Here is a 12,622-nt window from a genome sequence, read left to right as displayed (position 1 = left end):
TCCTCATGATCAAGGATACCCCACGAGGTGAGATTTTGCGTGGAGCCCCAGATCTTTGTCGATTGACAGTCATTTTGTACTTCTTCCATTTTCTTACTATGGCACCAACAGTTGTCTCCTTCTCGCCCAGCGTCTTACTGATGGTTTTGTAGCCCATTCCAGCCTTGTGCAGGTGTATGATCTTGTCCCTGACATCCTTAGACAGCTCCTTGCTCTTGGCCATTTTGTAGAGGTTAGAGTCTGACTGATTCACTGAGTCTGTGGACAGGTGTCTTTCATACAGGTGACCATTGCCGACAGCTGTCTGTCATGCAGGTAACGAGTTGATTTGGAGCATCTACCTGGTCTGTAGGGGCCAGATCTCTTACTGGTTGGTGGGGGATCAAATACTTATTTCCCTCTGCAGAATGCAAATAAATTCATATACTTTCCACAATGTGATTTTCTGGATTTAATTTGTGATGTGCTATCTCTCACTGTTACCAATAACCTACCCTTCAATTATGGGCTGCTCATGTCTTTGTCAGTGGGCAAACTTACAAAATCAGCAAGGGATCAAATACTTATTTCCCCCACTGTAAATAAAAAAGATAGTGATATGCTAAGAACAGAGAAAGAAGAGGAAGAGAGTCAAAACAATACTAATATGTAATAAAAGACATCTCCTTATATTACATAAATATGACATAATAAAATAACATAACATCATTAAAAATTCATAGCAAGTAAGCAGAAGTAATTAACAACATATACAAAATTAATCGAAAAAAGGAAGGAAGATAGAAAACTGGAAGGAAAGTAGAAAACTGAATGTGCTGACTGATCTTTAACAAGGAAAGTAAACATTCAGTTTTCTACTTTCCTTCCAGTTTTCTATCTTCCTTCCTTTTTTCGATTAATTTTGTATATGTTGTTAATTACTTCTGCTTACTTGCTATGAATTTTTAATGATGTTATGTTATTTTATTATGTCATATTTATGTAATATAAGGAGATGTCTTTTATTACATATTAGTATTGTTTTGACTCTCTTCCTCTTCTTTCTCTGTTCTTAGCATATCACTATCTTTTTTATTTATATAATTTATGTGTGTGCATAAGATGCTACAGCATCCTTTTGATAACAATCCTTTTAGATTTATTGTTAATATGAATTGTTTTATGTGTTATTTTTGATGTATTAATTTGGAATATTTGAATTGTATATATGTTAATTTATATATGTTGTTCATTTTAGACCCCTGAGGAAGGCCTGTTGGCCGAAACACGGACCGTGTAGGGTCCCATTAAACTCTTCTGGCGATTTTACTCCCTTGTTGTCTGGTTCGTTTTTTGGTTTTTCTTCCGCTTTTTTTGTGGTTTGTTCTGGTTTTGCGGGAGATTTGGACTCCTTTTTTTGTTCGATAGAAGATGCTCAAGCCCCACCAGCTGACATTTTGCTGCCAGAGCCCTGCTCGTGCAGCTGTGCTGTCTGAAAAGCGGGGAAGTGGGCTGGCGCAGCACTTTGCACATGCTCAGTTCAAATGCATGAACTGAGCATGCGTGGAAGTGCTGGCATCGGCGACTGGAGCACCCTGCTGACTTCCTGCTGCTCAAGCAGCATGGGCAAGGCTGGCAGGGCTTGAGCACCTTCCAGCCACGTATTGGCTGCCACAGTTTTGTAGGGGTTCTGAGCCCAAAGTGGAGGGCCCAGTCCCCCACTGCCTACACCAGTGGTACTGACCAAATTAATGTTTTGTTATGTCAGATTTTCTATTCTGCGACAACTTTCAGAGTTCAGGTCGGGTAACAGAGAAAGAGAACCAAACCAAAACATTCAGGAATTACATTATGTTAAGAATACAAAATCAAGAGGTATAATACACTGACAATATGCTGCATAGTAATTCATACTATTTAAATCAAAAGTTCAGAAGACCACATTTATCAAAAAACAATGCTTTGAAACATTTTCAGAAACTCAAATAATGTCTGCAAGCCCTAAATGAAAAGGTAACCCATTCCATGTTGATACCATTTGATATTGTAAAGATACAGAGTGATGTTTACTTAACTTCAACTTAGTTACGTCTGGAAAGCATAATAAGAGTTGATCTCCTACTGTTATATCTCAGTGGCACTATGGAGTAACATTAGAAATTGCAACATTTAAACAGTAGCCTCACCAGTCAAAAATTTAAAAACCATAAAACACAGTTTAAAATCAATCTGTGCCTTAATCAGCAGCCAATGTAACAAAGAATAATATATTTGCCCCAAGTTCAATCAAATCATAAATCAATCTAACTGCAGTATTCTGGGCGATCTGTAATCTGCTAAATAAGGCTTTAGAGCTGCCAATCAAGGAGAGATCACAATAGTCGAAACGAGATTAGCAAATGCGACTGAACAAGTATCCAAAAAGAGTCCACAGTAAAACATGTTTTTACAGATCTCAATTTCCTAAAGATATAATAAGCGGATTTCATCATGACATTTATCTGAAACTGCATTGTTAATTGTCTAGTTCAACCTCCAAAATTTTGGAATGCAAATCTAATGAGAACGTGTTATGCTCAATTTTAAAATGAGTAATATATCTAGGGCCATTACTAGATGCTAACCACAAAACCTTTTTCTCCTTGTTAATTTTAAGTCGATGGACTGAAATCCAATTTTCTATTACACTCTTGGATATGTTTCAAAGTCTCTGACCAAGATGGGACAAAGGCAGAAAAACCATGTTGTCATCTGCATAGATAAAAGTGTATGAAACCATGATAGTCAAGAACTTCATCAAGTGATTTCATAAGTATATTTAATACCAGTGGTAAAAGGGGCAGCCCCTCCAGGACACCTCCTTGGTGACAAAATGCCATCTTTTTTAACTGTATATGAGCGATTTAAAAAAACAAAAAAAAAACCCTGTAACCAGCTCAATACCTGGCTTTGATGCCACAATTATAAAAAATATTTGTCATTAATTCCCAATCAACTAAATGAAAAGCACTAGACAAATCGAATTGTAAAATAATCACACATCGGCCCTTAGACAGAAGTAGTTTGTCATAGGCTACCAAGGAACCCACCACTGTCTCCGTGCTATTATTCCTTCTAAAACCCGTTTGGGAATCATGAAGGTTGTGCTGAGTGAAATATAGATCTAGCTGTTCCATGACATAAACTTCCATCACTTTTATAATAATATGAATAGAAGTCACCAGATGGTAATTCCCTACTTCCATTAAACTTGTGTTTGAATTCTTTGGGATTGGAGTATGAACAATGTTACTTCCAGATGACTGAAATGAACCTACATCCAGATGGAAATCCAGTCTGTTAAAGTAAAAATTCAATTTTAATGGCTTGGTGTGGGACAAGCTAATGTTTCTGTTCAAATCAATTTTATTTAGCGTGACAAAGGCGTAAATAAGTCTACATTGTTGAAAAGACAAAATATAAATCTTCAAATAAAGCACCCTTTAGATCAAATAGCAAACATGCTAACTTTACAAACAATATAACAACCCAACCCAGGGAACTTCCCACGCACCAAAATCCTTATTTATAGTAATTTCCTTATAGTTACCCATTTAGCAAATGGCTTCTAGCTTGTGGGGTTAATGTGTCCCAAACGTACGACCATGTGGCTTGGAATTGGAGACCTGGGCCCTTTGAGATATCTGTGACCTGTAGGCATTCCATCCTCATGTCCTGGATCATTGAAATTCTCCACTGCTGGAATGAGGGCCCCTCTCTAGACCGCCAGATCTGTAGGATTGATTTAATACCAAATAGCACTAAATGTCGCAAAAACCGATTGCTCATCTACTTTGTCGGTGATCCCAAAGTGTATACTCCAAACAACAACAGGGGGGTATGCGCCACTGATATGGACCACATTTTAACAAAGTATTCGAGAAGACTTATCAAAAAGTCCTTAATGACTGGGCATGTCCAAAACATGTGTCTCAGTTGTGCCATGGTAGCTTTACACCTAGGGCAATGTCCTGTGGTGTCAAAACCCCTCTTATGGGCTCTGTAAGGCGATACGTGTAAACGCAAAACAAATTTGTATAAGGTTTCCTTGTGTAGAACACAGGGTGCATATGCTTTATTGTGCAAAATAAAGTCTTTAAGCTGGGCCGCCGTAACCTGTTGTTCCAACTCTGCAGACCACTGCTTCCCCAAGACAGCAAAGTCGAGGTCCGATGTCATGTCCAGTAAGGCTCTGTTGTGAAATTGTAAAGGTACTGGTGATTGGGAGCCCATCTTGTAGGTTTCCGACAGAACTTCTTGTACTTCCTCCAGGAGGGCAGTCCATTCCAATGACTGTACTTAATGAACGGGCTTGAAAATATGCAGAAAAGTCCGAAATAGGCACATCAAACTCTCTCTGAATTGTGGAAAAGGGTTTTGGTTTACCTTCTTGGACTATGAAATGTGCCAAGTATCATAGGCCATGATTTTGCCAGTGCTTAAACTGATTGTCACCTAGTTCCGGATGAAAGTCTGGGTTTCCACAAAAGGTCATTTATAGTGTTACATTAGGTGAGAACTGAAAGTGATGACAAGTCCATTTCCAAGTCTCTCTGGCTGCTTTGAATATGTGATGTCATTTATATACTTCTTTGGGCAAAGTGGTCAAACCATGAAGGATGCTACTAATGTGATTTTCAGGCTCCAGCTGTGTCTCCATGTTGGTACATGAGAAGGCCTTTGTTGTCAATACCAGTCATTTATATGGCTCATCTGGCTTGTCACTGAAAAATACTTTATGTTGAAGAGACCCATCCTATCACGTTGGATTGGGGTCTGCAACACCCTGAGTGCTAATCTCGGCTTCTTGCCCTGTCACAAGTATTAATTTTCTACTGAAGTTTACTGAGTCACTGATTCATTTATTTTATAGACCTCTTTCATATCTCCCCTCAGCTGTCTTTTCTTCAACCTGAGCCCTAGCTGCTTCAGCCTCCTAGGGAAGTCGTCCCATCCCATTTATCATTTTCGTCGCCCTTCTCTGTACCTTTTCTAGTTCCACTATCTATATGTTCTAGGTTGAGTTTGTTTTTGACCCATAGTATTTGTAAAAAAGCCATGTTTTTAATTTTCTATGCAAGCTTGGATAGTTTTGTATTTGTCTGATCTTTATTGGTAATGAGTTCCACAGTTCTGCTGCCTTTGCTATCAGTGTTGTATTGGATGTTCTTTTAAGGCGGCATACTTGTCTATTTGAGGGAATCAATCTGATGTCAGTTAAGGATCTGAGCGTTCTTTTGGGTTGACACTTGCATAAAGTTTTGAAAATTAGTTTGGGGCAATCCTATAAAGGCATTTGAAGATTATGGTGAGTAATTTACACTCAGCCGTTGTCTTGTAAGGAAGCCAGTGGAATTTGTACAGGAATGAAGTGGCACATTCTTTCCATTTTCTTCCTCCTGTTAGTTTGGCTGCTATATTTTGGACAATCTGTAACTTCCTTACTTTATCTGGGAGAACTAGATACATTATTATAGTAGTCTAGGACCGTTATACTAGTGCTTGGATGATAATCTGGAAGTGTTTTGTATGCAGTAGATGTTTGATATGGCGAAGCTTCAGTTTGTAGAAGCATTTGCATACAACATTATTTATTTGTTCAAACATGTTTAGTTAGGAATCTATCCAGACCCCCCAGCATCTGTATTTCTGTTTTTATGGCAATTGTGGATCCTGCTAACTTGAGTAGTAGGGTTGGTGGGGCTGTGTATTTCCTTCCTAACCATAGTATATTGGTCTTATCTGGGTTTATCTTCAGACTTTGTTCATAGATCTAAAAAGTGAGTTGAAAACCTCATTCATCAGTGCATAGAATGAATATAGATCAGCCCATGGGAAGAGAAGAATGATGTTGTCCGCATAGAACAAATATTTGATCCTGCATGACTCCAGTACTTCTCCTATGTCTCTTAAGTAGAAGTTAAAGAGAATTGGAGACCATAGCAATCCTTGTGGGACTCCACACCTTATGATCCAGGGATGAGAAAATTAATGATGCCATTTTACTTGAACTGATCTGTGTCGCAGGAACCACATAAGACCTGCATATGTGATTTCTACTTCAGCTAACATCTCTAGTAGAAAAGTGTGGTTCACCAAATTAAATGCAGCTGATAGATCCAACTGTATTATGAAGATTTACTGGTCCTTAGGTGGGTTTCTGCCAGGTACTTGTGACCTGGCTTGGCCAATGTTTGAAAAACAGGATACTGGGCTAAATGGACCCTAGGTGTGATGCAGTATGGCTACTTTTATGTCCTTACGCTGATAAGAGGCTGGCTATTACTGTTTCTGTTCTGTAGTAGGGGTGGAAGCCGATTGAGAATAGTCTGTGCTGATCTAGAAATATGTTCAAATTGCTGCCAGAGTCTATCAGCTGGAATATTAACATATGGGATTTCCTCATAAATAGGTACAACTTTAGATAGTGAAAGTCGATCTCTGATTCTCTGAATTTTTTCCTTGAAGTAGAAAGCCAAATCAGAGGCAGATGGAGGATCTGAGCTGACAGAAGAAGTAATATCATTCAAATTAGTCAAATGGTCTAACACAGAAAACAGTTTCTTAGAATCAAAATAATCAGTACTTATCAATTTAGTATAGTACTCACATCTTTTAGTAGCTAACATTTGTTTATATAAATGGATTTTCTCACGCCATTTGGACATTCTCTATTGAGGGTTGGTGTCTCCAAACTCTTCCCAACTTTCTGCAAGCATGTTTTAAAGCTAATAGTTCTTGATCAAGCCATTTATTGGATTTTCTCTGTATCCTAGTTTTGGTTATAATTGGGGACAGTTCATCTAGAAGTTCCTTACTAATCTGATTCTAATCATCCAGGAAGCTCTCAGTAATATTAACCAAGGTAAGTTTTGCATTGACTTCTTTCCAAAACAGGGCAGGCTCAATTCTGTCCCTGTAGGAACAAACAGCCAATGTAGTAGGTTGTTTTCTCTGGGCCTCCCTCCAGGAAATAGAGAAATCTAACAAAAAATGGTCTGACCATGGTACTTTAGTAACTTCATTAAGAGAAAACTTTCAATTGTAATCATCTTTGTCCGTAGCTGCTACTAAATCAAGTTGATGGCCTTTTTTTTATAAATCAAGGAGTCAGTTAAAGAAGTAAAATGTGACCCTTCTAAAGATGTAAAAAAGTCATCTACTTTAGAATCGACATGATTGTCCAGATGGAGATTAATATGTAAAATTTGCATTTATAGTATGTTTGGCTACAAATTTTAAAAATTTGTTTTCAGCATTGTACCATTTTCCTGGAGGGACATAACACAAAATGAAGCATAAGGTACCCTGAAATGAATTATCAGTGATTGTGCATGCTAAAATTTTCTAATGTTGAAGAACTCGGGCTTCAAGAGATAAACCTTAAAAAAGTATTTATACAATAATTTTAACACACCCCACCCCCACCGACAGCCCTCCCTTGGTAAGTGTAGGATATTATAGCCAAATGGACAAAGTGATTTCAATCTAGGATCATCATTTATAGGGAACCAAGTTTCAGTCAAAAATAAAAGCCCAAGCTGGTCAAGTTCTATCAGATCCTTAAGTATCTCTACCTTACTGGTGGCTGATCGAGCATTGATTTAGGCACAGGGAATAGTAGTAATGAAGCTGGGTTTGAACAGGTAATTGGAACATTGATCAAACCCAAACGCTAATGTTTAGAAGACTTAAAATGAGATACATTTCTAGATTTATGAATTCTAGTAATAACTGGGATCTCTCTTTGCATAAAAGATGCAAAATCAAGCAAAATATCTCCAGAAAGTTAGTATAGGAGGAAAATAAACATCAGGAATATCCCTTGGGGAGGTAAGTATATGTAGATAAGAAGGAGAAAGTGCTTCTCTCTGCCTTCCGCTAAGCAATAATACAAATATAAGAAACTTAAGCCGAAACATTTTGAAGACACTAAATAAACTCAGGTTTAAGCAGATTAAAAAGTTAAAACCTGTAGTCCTCAGTTGCACATGAAGGGCCACACAAAAGGGCATGCCTATCTCTTCAGGAGCGTTGTCTGTTACGTGCAGGTGGGTGATGTCATCAGATGGTGACCCAGAATTTGCAGCCACTCCTTCAGCTTCTAATAAGGATGGAAAACGGGCAGTTACCAGTGAAGTTAGTAAATGTGGGAGCTTCAAAATGTCTCTCTAGGATGAACAGGGCAGATAATGGCCAGTGAATGAGGCCTCAGGAGTGTTGTCTGTTAAAATGCAGGTGGGTGATGTCTTTGGAGGTTTTTTTGCCTATGATGCAAGTGAGTACTCCGTGAATAATTGATAGTATATCTGCAGAGCTCGAAGATACATCATGATACTTGAGGCTTTTTTCCTCCAAGGCAAGAAAAAAATAAGAAAACAATTACAAGGATGTATTCTCTTGATCACATCCTTCAAATGTACTAAGGATTTCAGTAGATTACTACTACTACTATTTAGCATTTCTATAGCGCTACAAGGCATTCTGGCCACCTGATGTCATCAGGTGGCCAGAATTGCACACAGTATTCAAGGTGAGGTCGCACCATGGAGTCATACAAAGGCATTATAACATCCTCATTTTTATTTTCAATTTCTTTCCTAATAATACCTAACATTCTATTTGCTTTCTTCACCGCCACTGCACACTGAGCAGAGGAGTGTAAAATACTGAGTGGAATGGAAATGGTAGACTTGAATTGCTTGTTTAACCTTTACAAAAGTACAAGGGCTAAGGGACACACAATGAAGCTGCTAAGTTGTAAATTTAGAAGAAATCAGAGACAATAATGTTTCACTCAAACGCTGGAATTCGTTGCCAGAGAATTTGGTAAAAGCAGGTAGCTTAGAAGGATTTAATAAAGGATTGTATAATTTACTAAAAGAAAAATCCATAAGCCATTATTAAGATGGACTTGGGAAAATCCACTGATTTTATTTTTCTAGGATAAGCAGCATAACATCTGTTTTACTTTCTTGGCATATTGTCAGGCACTTGTGACCTGGATTGACCACTGTTGGAAACAGGATACCTGGCTTGATGGACCTATGGTCTGTCCCAGTATGGCAAGACTTATGTTCCTTAGCCATAGAAGACATGCTTTGTTACTTCCCACTTCTCTGGACTGGTCTAGAGGGACGTTAAGAAAGGAGAAATGAGATGCTCTCTTTTAATTTTCTTTATTTCTGTCCCTGTAGACCAGTACAGAACCCACTCAGGAGCTTCATAGGTTTCATGTGCCACAGTAGAATACTGGAGCAGACAGCAACAGAGCAGGAGGGAAATGAACATGGGCCAATTCAAAATTGCTGGTTGAGTTTTATAATGGAGCTGAAGTGTTTGCAGTTTGTTACCCTGTGTTTCCTAATGTGTAAGGTGGCTGTTTTTTTTATCCTAAATAAATAGCTAAATGAGTAAAAGAGAGAGCAGAAAATCTTGTCCTCTGGCTTGTGTAATGCTATACCGGCTGGTTCTGTGTTGCAGAGGGTACTTGTAGGAGGATCACTTAAAAGCCAGTTCTCAGTCTCCACCTGCAGGTAGGGGTGAACAAACTCATGTATCTGGACTGGTCTGGAAGGAGTAAAGGAAAGAAAAATAACAGGTAAAATCTAATTTCTCCATCTCCATCCCCAACCTAGTTTTCTGGGAAGGGCAGAGAGGCTTACAGACCCTGCATCTCCCCAGCCACCCAAATCAATAAATCTCTGAAGGGTTAATGGCTCCTCATCTGATATGTGAAAAAATGACTCCTTATTATTCCTACCCCAACCCCCGCATCCCACTTTCCCAAGAGCCTTTCAGAAGTTCCCTTGTTCAGCTAAGGGAAGGGCACAGGCTTCTGGTCCAGATTTGGTGCTCAGGCTTTTTTTTATAATGGACTTGTCTGAGCCAGCTATTCCATGAAAGCTCAGAACCTCAGTGTAGGATCCTAAGTTAGGCGCTAATGTTAGCCATCTATCAAGTGGATTTTGAAAATATGTATTGCATAACTTTAAAAGGTAGATGTCTGTGAAAAGCAGGAAATAATGTTCCTTAAGTTATGTGGTGTTATACTTCTAAGATGCTTAAAGATAGGAAACTATATTCAGAATAAATTTTATGTCTGTACTCACTGAATACAGGCTCCTGTACCTCTACTGAGGTGCTTAGTCCTCTTTGAATAATGGGCTCTGTATTCAGGGATCAGAGGTCTTTAAAGAGTTTTTCTAATCATAAGTGCTCATCTTTAAATTTAAGCACCTAAATTGAGGTCCCTAAAGTGAAATAACTATTGATCCCCTACCTTCATTCCCCTTCCAAGGTCGGTGTTTGGCCATGGCCCACTTAAGGTTTCTCTCTTTGAGAGAGAGGAAAGGACAGGACAGTAGAGCTTAGTAGGTAATATGAATGGCAGACTGGATAGGCCATATGGTCTTTGTCAGATGTCATTTTTCTGTGTTTACGTGCTTCTAAATTCAGGCACCAAGAGCCAACACATTTAAAAAATCAAAGTAAAGTTGCCTAACCTGCCTATTTAGAATCATCTACTGTAGTGCTTCTCAACCTAATGCTCAGGGCACACCCAGCCAGTCAAGTTTCAGGGTATCCACAATGACTATTCATGAGAGAGAGTTGCATGCACTGCCTCCTTGGTATGCAAATCTATCTCTCGCACACTCTTTGTGGATATCCTGAAAACCCAACTTTCTGGGTATGCCTCAAGGTTTGGGTCAAAAGCACTGATGTTTGGTACCTGAAGATAGACGGGTAGACAATGTAAATTTTAAAAATATTCTATGGATGATCCAGGAAACTATAGATTGGTGAGTGCAGGGCAAATGGTAGAAAATGTTATAAAGAGTAAAATTACTGAACATAGAAATAGTTATGGTTTAATGGGACAAAGCTGCTTGTTGTTCTCCAGTGATTGCCTGGATCTCTTATAGTCGCATAGAACTTAAAATGATTTTGCGAAATATAACAGCATATTTGTATTGGTAAAGCCAATCTACTAGATTTTTGGTGGCATGAATAAACTTATGGATAAAGGTGAGCTAGTTGATGAGAAATCTCATTTAGAATGTTGAGATCAAAATTGGGACATAAGTACATTAAGTATTGCCATACTGTGACAGACCAAAGGTCCATCAAGCCCAGCATCCTGTTTCCAGCAGTAGCCAATCCAGGTCACAAATACCCGGCAAGATCTCAAAAATGTACAAAACATTTTATACTGCTTATCCCAGAAATAGTGGATTTTCCCCAAGACCATTTAATAATGGTCTATGGTCCAAACCTTTCATAAACTCTGCTAAGCTAACCACCTTTACCACATTCTCTGGCAACGAATTCCAGCGTTTAATTACACATTGAGTGAAGAAATATTTTCTCTGATTCATTTTAAATTTACTACATTGTAGCTTCATCACATGCCCCAGTCCTAGTTTTTTTTGGAAAGCGTGAACAGACGCTTCACATCTACCCGTTCAACTCCACTCATTATTTTATAGACCTCTATTATATCTCCCCTCAGCTGCCTTTTCTCCAAGCTGAAGAGCCCTAGCCGCTTTAGCCTTTCCTCAGAGGGAAGTTGTCCCATCCCCTTTATCATTTTCGTCGCCCTTCTCTGTACCTTTTCTAATTCCACTATATCTTTGAGATGCGGTGACCATAATTGAACACAATATTTGAGGTGCGGTCGCACCATGGAGCGATAAAAAGACATTATTCTTAGCCACCGCAGCACCCTGAGCAGAAGGTTTCAACGTATCATCAACGACGACACCTAGATCCCTTTCTTGGTCTGTGACTCCTAACGTGGAACCTTGCATGACGTAGCTATAATTCGGGTTCCTCTTTTCCACGTGCATTACTTGCACTTGCTCACATTAAATGGCAATTGCCATTTAGACACCCAGTCTCTCAGTCTAATAAGGTTCTCTTGTAATTTTTCACAATCCTCCCGTGATGTAACAATTTTGAATTACTTTGTGTCATCAGCAAATTTAATTACCTCACTAGTTACTCCCATCTCCAGGTCATTTATAAATATGTTAAAAAGAAGCGGTCCCAGCACAGAGCCCTGGGGAACCCCACTAACTACCCTTCTCCATTGAAAATACTGACCATTTAACCCTACTCTCTGTTTTCTATCTTTTAACCAGTTTTTAATCCACAGTAGAACACTACCTCCTATCCCATGAATCTCCAATTTCCTCTGGAGTCTTTCATGAGGTACTTTGTCAAACGCCTTTTGAAAATCCAGATACACAGTATCAACTGGCTGACCTTTATCCACGTTTGTTCACCCCTTCAAAGAAATGTAGTAGATTGGTGAGGCAAGATTTCCTTTCACTAAATCCATGTTGACTTTGTCTCATTAATCCATGCTTTTGAATATGCTCTCTAATTTTGTTCTTTAAAATAGTCTCTACCATTTTGCCCAGTACCGACATCCAGGTTGAACCTGCTCAGTTCCAGCCTATACACCTGGGAATGTTGTATACAATTATGCCCAATGAGGGCAACTTTCAGTGAAATATCAGCAGACAAATGGAGGTTTATGCCAGGAAACCTCTACTTTCAAAAATTTCTCCCAGCCATATGAAAAGCTGTTCATGCTATA

The 12,622-nt window shown here is 38.8% G+C and overlaps 1 protein-coding gene across 3 annotated transcripts in view; it reads left to right on the top strand.

Annotated features, from left to right (window-relative positions):
- The window catches only part of ARMC3 (armadillo repeat containing 3), a 194,910-nt gene that overhangs the window by 51,563 nt on the left and 130,725 nt on the right, over window positions 1-12,622 (top strand). The window lies entirely within an intron of this gene.

Source organism: Microcaecilia unicolor, chromosome 1 (assembly GCF_901765095.1).
Source record: "Microcaecilia unicolor chromosome 1, aMicUni1.1, whole genome shotgun sequence".
NCBI classification, from domain to species: Eukaryota; Metazoa; Chordata; class Amphibia; order Gymnophiona; family Siphonopidae; genus Microcaecilia; species Microcaecilia unicolor.
This window is presented reverse-complemented; position numbering and strand designations above follow the sequence as displayed.